At 50.5% G+C, this 12,557-nt stretch overlaps 1 protein-coding gene across 6 annotated transcripts in view; it reads right to left on the bottom strand.

Moving 5' to 3' along the window:
• Positions 1 to 12,557, bottom strand: part of RGS3 (regulator of G protein signaling 3) — a 122,191-nt gene that overhangs the window by 31,029 nt on the left and 78,605 nt on the right. The window contains exon 1 of one of the 6 annotated variants that reach the window (XM_047068293.1): positions 1,888 to 2,169. The exons of 3 other annotated variants lie outside the window; for them this stretch is intronic. The gene's annotated coding sequence lies outside the window, so the exon portion shown is untranslated. Of the gene's footprint in view, positions 1 to 1,491; positions 1,667 to 1,704; positions 1,798 to 1,887; positions 2,170 to 12,557 lie in introns of those variants that run through there. 2 more of the 6 variants (XM_047068282.1, XM_047068272.1) reach the window with 2 other exon arrangements.

The raw sequence follows: 12,557 nt of genomic DNA, 5'->3' as shown, positions 1-12,557 counted from the left end.
GGGATACGCACAAAGGCAAGAAAGCTGGAGGGTAGGATGGTTTCACTGATACCAAGTACTATCATCGGAAGCCCCCAAAAGGATTTCTGGTTCGAGACCCCGAAGGCTTCCCAACAGGGGGTCACTCGTCTCAGCTGCCTCCGTCTTCACTGTCCCCCTGGCTATTTCAGATGCCAGGCTGGGCCTGAAGCAAGCCCTGCTGTGGAACTTGGCTCCCTGAAGGGCCCGCCCCGGGCTAAGCCATGCCACGTGCTAGGGCTGGGGAAGAAGGGAGGTGCCCCTTGGCTGGGTGCAGAGGACTCCAGGGGCCCTGGTGGAAAGTTTGACTATGGCCGCAGTGCCCCAGCTGGGATCCACAGGCACTGGTGGGCAGGCACTGAAGCTCCTTCCTTCCTTCCTTCCAAGAGATGTACCCACTCCAGCCATCTCAAGAGAGGAGCCAGATAGCCCCCCGCCATAGGCCTGAAGGCAGCAGGATGTGGAAATTTTTCCGTGAAGGGGCCGGTGGCCCTGTACTTAATTAGGCATCTCAAGCCAGGAACGCGACATTCAGAGGGGAGGTACGCAGCTCAGGTAGGGTAATGGCACCCATGTATCCTGTCCTCACTGTTCCAGGAGACAGAAGTCCTCTATCCTGGTCCCGGCCAAAGATCTGCAGTGTGGACATGGCCCCTTCCCAATCTGGACCATAGGCTCTTCCACAGCTCTAAGGTCCCGGGGCACAAAGGTTCTTCCTGGACACCTCAGGACAAGAGTAGAGATGGGGGGCTTCCAAGTTGATAAAAGAATTGGCCTCTGTCCCCTCATAGTGGCTAGCTCTGCGGGGTGAGCAGGTCTCTAACAATTACCCCCTCCCTACAGATCTCAACTGGAGCCAAGGGAGCAGGTGCAGGACCTTTCCCAAGAGGCTCAGGAGGCAGAGCATCCCCGCTTGTGTTTCCTGTGTACATTTCAGCAGAAGTCTATCGAATCGCAGCCAAGCCCCCCATTGAGATTGCCCTCCCCCAGGCCACCTCCTTCCCAGACACAGAAGTAGGCAAAAGCAGCCATCCCTGGTGCCTGGAGTACGGTCAGCATCCCTGACAGGATCACCAGCATGGCTGGCTGAACGCGCCCTCTCCAGGCAGTGTCCCAACTTGTGGTCACCAAACATTCCTTTCTCCCAGAAAGAAAAGCCGGCTGGCCAGCCTGGAAGTGGGGAGCAGCACACAGTGGTAGAATAGCCCTAACCCTGCAGGTCCTCGACCCTGAGAAAGACAGACACGCACACACAAACGTGCGTGTGCGCGCGCGCGCGCACACACACACACACACACACACACACACACACACACACACACAGAGCTATCTCAGAGCATAATACACACGATTTAGTTGCAACATGCCATCAATGGCTGCCCTGGGGAGGAAACAATAGAAACAGGGGCATGGGGTGGCCTGGACAAGAGCCCCCCGCACACCACACACACACCCTGTCACCAAGGCACCTACCCAATTCACTCCGGCAGGGACCCAGGAGGCTCCTAGCTGCCGCTCCTGCCGGCCAGCCCGCCAGCCCGGTCTCCACTGGGCTCCTCCCGCAGGCGGGCGGGCAGGCGGGCGGCTGTGGCTGTGGCAGCTCCTGGCCGCCCGGCCGCCCGTGTCAAGCGGCTGCCTTCCCCAGACAGAGCTCCTTTGTGTCAGCAGAGCTATTTATGGACTTACCCAAGTTCCCCAGGGGAGCGATACCTGCTGGGAAAAGCTGAACCAAATGACCAGGTTCCACCTCCCACATCTAGGTAGCGTTTTCAAAACCCTTGCATCACTCGCCCCTCCTCCTCTTCCTCCTCCTCCTGCTTGCCCTCCTCCTCTTCCTCCTCCTCCTCTTTCTCCTTTCCAGACACACACCCTGTCCAGCCGGCGGCTGCCGCTCTGGGTTTCTTTCCTCCATCAAGTAGAAAACTCTGATTTCCCAAGCCACTTTCATCCGAGGAGGAGAGCGGGATGTCTCAGGAAGCGTTCTAGTCCTCGGCCAGCCAGTCCTTGAGCCTGCGAGGGGCCCCGGCTCCCGGGTTACGTGCTCACACGCTCACGGGCCCTGGCTCCCCTGCGCCCGTCCCCAGGGCCTGGGCTGGGCCCCCAAGTGCCTCCCTGGAGGGAGAGGCATCCATCACTCACTACGGCGGCGGCAGCCCGGGGCACTGGGATCCGGAGCCGGGTGCACCCCACACGCATGCTGACGGCTCCCCCGGCTGGGGCAGTGCAAAGCCAGCAGCTGCTGCTCTGGCAGGATGGAGCCAATCGCCGCGGCTTCCCGTCACACCCCCACCCCCACACTGCTCGGATCCCGGCGCACCGCTGCAATTTAACTTGGGGGTCCTGCAGCCAACACTCCGCTGATTCCGAGAATGTCGCTGCCTTGGGATAGGGGAGCAACTGCTTCACTCAGCGCACAGCAGCACCCTCCAGTGTAGCTGGAGCTGAGCACTCTTGTATGTCAAATTCTGGGGAATCAGATGGACTGAGAGCGTGGGGCTTCCTCCCCCCCTGCCACGGTCCCATGGCTGGGAGGGGCACATTACAACAGTTCGGGAGTTAGGGCCACAAGTGAAGGAGAGACATCCCTTAACAGAGGGACCGTGGCAGGAGGGGGTGGGAGGCAGAAGAAAGAGCCTTGGACTAGGAGGCTGGGTGTCACTGATCAAGTCCCTGTCCACCTCTGAGCCTTGCTTTCCGCATCTGTAAAATGGGGCTGACAACCCTTGACCTGCCCACCTGTGGGATTCAGAGAGCATTCAATGATCCCATGCCAGGCATTATTCCCAAAACGTGAACTCATTACTTCTCACAGCACCTTGTGAGGCAGGGGCTATTACTGCCCCACTCAATGGACAAAGAATCTAAGGTCCAGAATGACAGCAGACGGTGCCCAAATAGAGTCAGAGCAGCTAGCTGGCTGTCCAGCCAGGATTGAACACCAGTCGGGCCAAGTCCAGGCTACCCGCTCCTATGGCCCTTGCAGAGTTCACCACTGCAGGAGGCTGCTTTGCCAGCACTGAGCTGTCTGATGTCGTGGCAATGGCCACTGCAGTTGGTTGTCTGATGTCAGCGATTGCGCTCTGGGTTATGCGTGGGGCCAAGGCTGGGGGTGCCCATCCCACAGCAGCCCCAACCTGAAAATGCTTTACTGCCGGACAGGCAGGCACCCTGGGGCGTCACACGGAAAAACTGACAGGCAGAAGGAGCCCCTGTGTTTCTTTCTCACCTCACCCCGCCTTGGTGGCCCTGGGCTGAAGTGCTATCCTCTCCCTCTTACTCTTCCTGTGTTAGTCTCAATGGCTCCGAAAGTCTATCTATGCCCATCTCCCTGCCTCTGTCTCTGACTCCATTCCTGCTTTATCTCACACATACGAACATACGCATGCATGTGGGTGTAAGAAAACATCCTGTATCAGGACCCACTTGGAACAGCCCTCATCTGAACAGGTCACTTACAGACTCCAACCAATACTTTGTCTTGTCCCCGGGGGCAGAGCCAAGGCAGCCCTTGCAGGGCCCAAGAACCTTCCAGATTGGAAGACTATCATCCCGTAGGCTCCTGGGGAGCAGGGTCCACCTCATTCTAGGAAACTAAGAAGGTGAGTCCAAAAGAGTGCAGTTCCAGTGGGGCTGACTGGTGCCCAGGGTGGAATTTCTGGTGCCTGAGATAAGATTGCTTAGGGTGGAGAGCCTGAATACAGGGTTCTCTAACATGAGAGGAGTCCACAGGTCTCACCTGGGTCTTCACCTCTCAATCAACAAACTGTTCTGGAGCACCAACTACCCGCCAGGCTCTGTGCTGGGCCCTCGGGATGCAGTAGAGAACGGACAGACCGGGGCCCTGTACTCACAAAGTTCCTGAGGGAGACAGACGTCAGCCACACAGCCAGACTAGTGAGTTTGTAATTAGACACTGTGCCATCATGGGCAGAACAGCTCTGCCAGCCGAGGAAGCGGGGTCCAGAACAGATCCAGAATGCGTTCATCGATGCTCTGGACCACAAGGATAATGAGGAAAAGACCCAGCAGTTCAGCGCCCTGAGACCCAGGGGCCTGCCAGAGCAGGGGAGGAGAGCGCTTCTTGCCTAGGGGAGCCCACACAGCCACTGCTCTCTGCCTCTCCAGAGCTCCAGACACAAATCAGAGAAGCAGGTGGGCCTCCCGGTGTAGAGTCTGGGGCAAGAGAAGGAGTCATGGACACTCAGGCTAGCTAAGCCAGAAAGGCCCTCGCAGGTTTCTCACTGCTATTCCCCATTTACAGACAGTGAAACTAAGGCCCAGAGAGGGAAAGTGACTTTTCCAAGGAAACAGAGAAACTGAGTGGCAGGGCTGGGACCAGGAATTAACTCTCAGTCCAGTGCTCCTTCCACTGCACCCCAATGCCTCTCAGATCTACATAAATGATGGTGCTGTTCAGCACAGGAGGAACTGGGGTCTAGGAAACGGCAAGATCTAGGTGGCCCACGGGCCACCAGCATCGGCATCTGGGCACTCAGGGCCTGGGCCCCATTTATGGATCTACATATTTTATTTAACAAACATTGATTTGACACTTACTATGTGTCAGCACTGTTCAAAGCACTTGCCAATTATTGACTCATTAAACCTTCACAGCCCTATCAGAGATGATGTCTAATGGCCCCATTTTACAATTGAGTAAACAGAGGCAGAGAGATTATGAAACATTCTCAAGGTCACATACTAGTAAGTGCAGAGCCAGGGGTCAAGCACAGTCCACTGCGCAGGGCAGCCCTTGCAACAGACAAGCCCTCCAGCTATCCTGAGGAGCTGGCCGGCCATACGGCCCAATCATGCAGGCAAACTTCTCACTGTTCGGACAAGTTGGCAGGAGCTTCCAGGGCTAGGACCAGGGAGGGTCAGCAGGAAACCTGTGTGTATGCACCTCCCATTTCAGGGGCGGGGAGCAGCAGCCCCAGCCAAAGCCCAAGGCTCCACAGAGGCCCCCAGGGAGATTCAGCAGCCCAGGCAACCCAGACAGGCCATTCCCCAGGGCCGCACCGCGGCCAGGTATCCACCGGTTTCCCTTATTGCCTCCACTGCAACGTGCGTGGGGTTGTGTCCCCAAGACCTCATCATGAGCCCTGCACAAATGGAAACCCACCCCCTTCCTTTCTCCTGCAGACTCTACTTAAGGGAGGCCAAGTGTTGGCAATGCCCTCCTCAAGGAAAGGAGGGTACCTGCCAAAGGCTATTTAATAAGCTTCCCTGTCCTGGCTTCTGATCCAAAGTCCACTGAGATTTTTGTTCCGGGTTGGGAAGAAGGGTGATGCGGCTATGGCAGAAACCAGGCACAAGCCAGGGAGAGGTGTGGTCCCAGGAATTCCAGAGCGTATGACGGACTAAGACCACCCCAGCCTCCACCAGCAGCTGCTCGGGTGTTCATTCTTCCCAGAACAGGAAGGAGCCAGACCTGGGCTCGGGTGTCGGGGCAGTGAAAGCCTGGGCTGGGGTATGCTGGCCCCACCTTCTACAGAGCCCTGCCTCTGCCCCAACGTACTATAAAAGAGGATGATGAGCCTGAGCTGCCTTAGGAAACTGTAGAATTATCTGTACACACCCACCCCAGCCCAAGCTTTAAATCTGCTAACTCACTTAGGAATTTCTGGGCTCTTACTCATTGGGTCTCCCATCCCTAGTTTGTTTGTTTGTTTATTTATTTATTTATTATTATTTTTTAATGTTTATTTATTTTTGAGACAGAGAGAGGCAGAGCATGAATGGGGGAGGGTCAGAGAGAGGGAGACACAGAATCTGAAACAGGCTCCAGGCTCTGAGCGGTCAGCACAGAGCCCGACGCGGGGCTTGAACTCACGGACCGCGAGATCATGACTTGAGCTGAAGTCGGAGGCCTAACCGACTGAGCCACCCAGGCGCCCCTTTTTTTATTTTTTATTTTTTTTAATTTTTTTTTAACGTTTATTTATTTTTCAGACAGAGAGAGACAGAGCATGAATGGGAAGGGTCAGAGAGAGAGGGCCCCTCCCTAGTTTAGAGGTCTACAGATTCCATTTGGAATGGCCCTCCCCACAGAAGAGTCAGCTAAGACCCATTTATTTGTTATTTCAGTGACCACTGAATCCCTACGTGCGCTGGAGCCTGTTCTCAGAATGGTGGACGCAGGCAGACAGGGAAGCAGCCTGCTCCCGAGATCTGACCTGGAGGATGAACATCGCTGATGCTGGTGCTGACACTGTAGGCAGGGACTGTCCTGCCTTGTTCTGGTCTCTGTGACCCTAATGCCAGGGGGCACGCTCTCCTACCACTTGCTACATGCATGTACCTGGCTCTTCCTGGTGGCACTAGCCTTGTTCTCGGGGTCCGTACTGCCAGCGGTGAGGTGGGACAGGACAGAGCAGGCATCCTCAAGTTCAAATGCATGGGGTTTCTGGCCTATAGTCTGCAGATCCTAGGTGAGACCCCTCCCCCTTACTGGCCTCAGCCTTCCATCTCTAAAATGAGGCTAGAGAGGGGTGTCCAGCGGGCCCAGCTCTGCTCCCCCACTTTCAGTGGCCAATCCCAGGTGCCTCCAGGCTCTCTCACTAAAGGAATGAGTTCAGTCAGTGGGTTTTAGAAAGAGCACAGGCTTTGGAGTCCAGAAAAAATGTCTGAGTGTGACTTATCTTGGGCAAGTCATTTTAATGTCTCTGAGTCTCTGTTTCCTCGTCTGTAAAATGGGGCTATTACAGTCTGCCTCACTGGGCCCTGTGGAGGACCAAATGAGCTGGTGCACGCAGAGTGGCCCGCACACGGTAAGTGTGTAACAACAAGGAAGTAACGACGTCATTGTCGTGTTGTCGTTGTGGCTATGCTCTGAAAATGACCGAGTTCACCTTGAGAGGGCCGATGTAAAGAGTAAAGTTAAATGGGGGCGCCTGGGTGGCTCAGTCGGTTAAGCATCCAACTTCAGCTCAGGTCACCATCTCATAGTTCGTGGGTTCGAGCCCCGTGTCAGGCTCTGTGCTGACAGCGCAAAGCCTGGAGCCTGCTTCGGATTCTGTCTCCCGCTCTCTCTGCCCCTCCCCTGCGCACACTCTGTCTCTCTCTCTCTCTCAAAAATAAATAAACACTAAAAAAAATTTTTTTAAGAGTAAAGTTAAATGTGAAAATATCTGCAGAGGGTCTAATGGGCAAGAAAGCCCTGACATGGTGCCTGGCATGGACTAATAGGTGATAGTCATTACCATCTACTGAGCAACAGGTTCATCTTACACATGAGGAAACTAAGGCACAGAAAGGTGACATGGCAAAAACAGTGGCAAAACAGGCCATATGGCCCCACGGCCTGGCCTCTGAACCTGTGCGCTCTGCTCCCAAGTCACGTTCCCCAGGCTCTTTCCTCCTCCTGCCATCCTCCTCTTCCTCAGCAACTTCAGACAGCAAGGCCAATTCCCAATCTGCTAACAGGAGCTAGATGCCCAACCACAAGGAGAAACCCACACGCAGTAAAAGCCAGGAGACCAAATGTCCACCCGCAGAGCCATCCCCGAGACTGCCTCTGGCTGGCTTCTGCCTCCAACCTGGGCACACATCGCTGTCACCTCGGTAGTGTCAGCCTGACCTTAGGCAGCTGCAGGGACACAGGTGGCTGAGGGCCTAGGCCATCTCCCTTCCTGACTGCAGTCCAACCAGCCTCATGCTGGTGGGAGACTTCAGGCTTTGGGGAGCGATCCCTAACCCACTGCGCTGTGCGAGCTCCAGGGTCAGGCCGGGTCTGGACTACCAAATTCCTGGGAAGCCTTCAGCACAGAGGCACCAACTCAGATATGTGGAGGCCAGCCCCGTGACCTTGGCTGCTAGACACAGTGCCTCCTGAGTCTGCTCGCTGCTTGGACTGCTGGGCTTAGGCCCAGGCCACTGCAAAAGAGGGTCGGCAGAGGAAATACCAGACTGAAATGCTGACTTTGCTGCTGTCTTCTCTGAGCTCCAGGGCAAGACCGATCCCCTCTGGGCCTCAGCTTCCCTGTTCCTAAAATGAGCACTGGGGTTTGACTAGGTCAGTGCTACTCACAGTGTGGTCCACAGAATGGGACTGATCTGCAACTTCTTGTTACTGGTTTGCTATTCGGTAATCAGCAAAATCAAGCGTTTGGAAACTTATGTAGCAATTTCACACGGCCATGATACCCAAACGCAAGACCAGTGGACTGGGCCTACTGAATAGGCTACAAGGCTGGTCCAGGTGTTATCAAACCGGCATGAAGAATCACATGTGGTGTGAATTTTATAAAAGTATGAGGCTCGTCCCCACAGGTGGTTAAAGAAGCCTTGCTCTAAATGTTCTTGTTTCCACGAGAGCCCACGAACCAGGCCTCCATCACAGTACCTACACCTGCAGTCGGGATGCACGATCCTGTCACCCAAACTGTTCCCTCTCGACCGCTCCTGGTATGGAGAATGCCACCACCGTTCACCTGTTTGCCTGAACTAATACCAGCTGAAAGCCTTCCAGGAAAAACTACCAATAGACAGCAAACAGCTAGAAAAAAATCTGGTGACATTTCTAAATTCCCAAGATTGGAAAGAGAAATCCTGCTAGTTTCCATGAAGAAACCTTAGAGAATCAGCTGAGTGCTTGCGCTTCTTACAACACTAAAGGCTAGGATGACAGAGCATCACTCTCAGGTTTCTGGAGAAGAAGGACTCTAGTCGGATTCTCTCTACTTAGGAAAAGGATGACTCAAATGTGAAGGCAAATATTTTCAGACTTACAAAGACTAAGAAAGAATGCCACCCACAGACCCCTTCTGGAAAAATTACTTGGGAGAGCCCTCTAGAAAAAAAAAAAAAGAATCAGAATCAAGGAGTCAACGAGACGGTGGGTACCTGAGAGATGGGGGAGGAACGAAACTGGAAACATTTATACACTTAACTGCTGATAACATAATTGAGGAGTTAAATGCAATTTAAATAAATGACTCTTTTTTTATGTTTATTTATTTTTGAGAGAGAGAGAGAGACAAAATGTGAGTGGGGAAGGGGCAGAGAGAGAGGTAGACATAGACTCCAAAGCAGGCTCCAGGCTCCGAGCTGTCTGCACAGAGCCCGATGTGGGGCTCGAACTCACAAGCCTTGAGATGATGACCTGAGCCAAGGTCAGGCGCTTAACTGACTGAGCCACCCAGGTGCCCCTAAATAAATGACTCTTAATAACAGGACTAATGTTTCAAAATGGTAAAAATCAGGAAAAAAAAAAAAAGAGTAACAGAAACTAAAGTTCCAGACGATTTCAACAATCCCTAGGAGGCACAGAGGAAAGCAAAGAGAAGTATGTGCTATCTAACACATTCACTACGGGCAGTCGGAGGTGAGGACAAACTATTCTAGATCTGGTGTCATGGCTGATATTGACATACATTTATGGAAAAGGTAAGGGTAAAACCCCTGGCAGACTAGAGTTAGGGTGTAGAATTTCAGAGGAAATTCTGCAGAATAATGGGAGGGCAGTCTTGTAACACAAGTGACACTTATCATGAAGCTATAGTAATTAAGTCTCAACCTGCTATAGGAATAGACACATTAATGAGGGAATGAGGAGGGAGGTAAAACTTGAAAAATAAAACCATACCGTTCAAGGGGGGGAAGGAGTGAAGATTATATAATCCTGTGGTGAAGACTACAACATCAAAGGCAAATGTTTATATATATTTTTTTAATTTTTTAATGTTTATTTATTTTTGAGAGAGAGAGAGAGAGACAGAGCTTGAGAGGGGAAGGGCCAGAGAGAGAGGGAGACACAGAATCTGAAGCAGGCTCCAGGCTCTGAGGCATCAGCACAGAGCCCAATGCAGGGCTCGAACTCACAAACCGCGAAATCATGACCTGAGCCAAAGTCGGACGCTTAACCAACTGAGCCACCCAGGCGCCACCCCCCACCAAAAAAAAATATTTAAAAAAACTTATAGATATATTAGTCATCAGAAAAATGCAATTCAAAACCACAACGAGATACTACTTCAAACTCACCAGGATGGCTATAGTTTCTAAAATGGGAAAACAGCAAGTGTTGCTAGAGAGGCTATAGAGAAATTGGAACGCTCGCTCACACACTGGCAGTGGGGATACAAAATCATTCAGCCCCTTTGGAAAACAGTCTAACAAGTCCTCAAAAAGTTAAAGTTGCCATGTGATCCAGGGATCCCACTGCTAGGTATATATTCAAGAGAAATCAATACATGTGTCCACACAAAAACTTGCACACAAGCATTTATGGCAGCATTATTCATAATAGCAAAAAAGGTAGAAACAGCTCCAGTGTTCATCGATGGATGACCGGACACATAAAATGTGGTATATCCATGGCTCCATCCATCCATGAAATAGGCTTCAGTCATAGAAATGAAGCACTAGCACCTGCTCCAATATGGATGAACCCTGACAACATGATGCTAAATGAAAGAAGCTGGTCACAAAAGACCAAATATTATAGGATTCCATTTATGTGAACTGTCCACAATAGGCAAGCCCACAGAAAGTGTCTTAGTAGCTGCCTTGGGCTGGGGTAGATGAGGGATGACAGCTAAAGGGTATGATTTCTTTTGGAGATACTGAAAATATTCTCATATTGATTGTGGCGATCGTCGTACATGTCTGTGAATACACCAGAAAAAAAAAAAAAACATTGAATTATACACTTTAAATGAATGAATTCTATGATACAGGGATAAGATCTCAAAAATCTGCTATGAAAACAATTTATAGACATGACTGACTACCTATCAATCCAAAACCATCTAAAACATTATTTTAAAGAATAAAAAAATAAAACACAAAAAATCCTTATTATATAAAGAGCTCTTGTCAACTAATAAACTATAAACAGCCCAGTTAAAAAAATGTGCAAAAATACTTGAACAAGCGACTCACAAAAGAGACAACATAAATGACTAAAAGGCATATAAATAAATATTCAACATCTCTAGTAATCAAGGAAATTATCCTCCTTAAAAATGTAACAATGCATTGTTGGTGAGGCTGTGGGGAAACGGGCATTCTCTCACCCAGACTCCCAGTTTCCTTGGGACTAAAGGGTTTCTCAGCAAGCAGGACTTTCTGTGCTAAAAAGGGAAAGTCTTGGGCAAAGCAGGATACACCAGCCAATGTAAAGTTCTGATCAAAAGGGAGCATGGGTGGCTCAGTCGGTTAAGTGACCAATTCTTGATTTCGGCTCAGGTCAGGATCTCACGGTTCCTGGGATCAAGCCCCTACCACTGCCCACCCCCGTCAGTTCTCTGCTGACAGAAAGAGCCTGCCTGGGATTCTCTCTCTCCCTCTCTCTGCCCCTCCCTTCCTCTCTCTCTCTCTCTTTCTCTCTCTCTCTCCCTCTCTCTCAAAATAAAATAAATTGTACTGATCACTAAAAAAAAAAAAAAAGTTCTGATCGTAGGGGCACCCGGGTGGCTCAGTCAGTTAAGCATCTGACTCTAGATTTCAACTCATGGTCTCATGGTCTTGAGATCAAGCCCTGCATCGGGCTTTGCACAGAGTGTGGAGCCTGCGTGGGATTCTGTCTCTGCCCCTTCCTTCCTAGTAAATAAATAAAGTTTAAAAAATAAAAATAAGATACTGATCATAAATCAGTACAACCATTCCAGGGAGTCTTTTGGCAATAAGTATCAAGAACCTTTTTTATATAAATACATACCCTTTGGCTTAGAAATTCTGCTACCTGGAATTTATTCGAACAAAATATTCATTCATTCAACAAATATTCGTGGAAGGTCAAACATGTACATACTAGATGATGCTGGGGATACCAAGAAGTACCTATAAGGATTTTTATCTCAGGTGTTTGTACCAATGAAAAATTGGCAACAACCTAAATGTTGAATGACTGGAGATTATTTAAACAAAAATATTTCACCTACTCAATAACATACTCCCCAGGCACTGAAGATGATGTTGTAGAAGAATATTTATTGACATGGAAACATGGATACACTACGTTGCCAAATGGAAAAAAAAAAACAAGTTAGAAAGTTGTGTGCATCAGTAACCCCAGTTTGCAAAGTAGACATATGTGTGTAGAAACAAATGCCTGACAGGATACACCCCAAAATGTTAACAGTGATTATCTCTGGGTGTTGGAATTAAGAGTGAACTTCATTTCCTTCTCCTGGTTCGACTGTATTAAATGTTTTCTTCATAATAAACATGAATCAGTTTTGTAACAACACAAAAAAAGTCAACTGCATTTAAAAACAACAACAAAAATAACAACAACAACAAAAAACCCCAAAAAACCACCTGCCATGCCTCCATCGGAAGAAGCCCCAGGAAAGGAGGTTGCAGAAAGTCAAGCGTGTGTTCACACTTGATCTGGCAATGGCAGCTACCATTACTGAGTACCTACTACATGCCAGGCACTTTGCAGGGACCATCCCCTCTAATCCTCACAAGAATCCCATCAGCATCTCATCTGGCAGATGCGAGTTGATCCCCAGTAATTGCACAGCGAATGAGAAGCAGTGCTGGGGTTGGAATGCAGGTCCCTGCCTCTACCTTGGCTAGGTCTGCTTGCT

This window comes from Lynx rufus, unplaced genomic scaffold (assembly GCF_022079265.1).
Source record: "Lynx rufus isolate CCGP_SWC_20201006 ecotype Redwood Valley unplaced genomic scaffold, mLynRuf1.p SCAF_10, whole genome shotgun sequence".
NCBI classification, from domain to species: domain Eukaryota; kingdom Metazoa; phylum Chordata; class Mammalia; order Carnivora; family Felidae; genus Lynx; species Lynx rufus.
The sequence above is the reverse complement of the archived record's forward strand: the minus strand, read 5'-3'. Positions and strand labels throughout refer to the sequence as shown.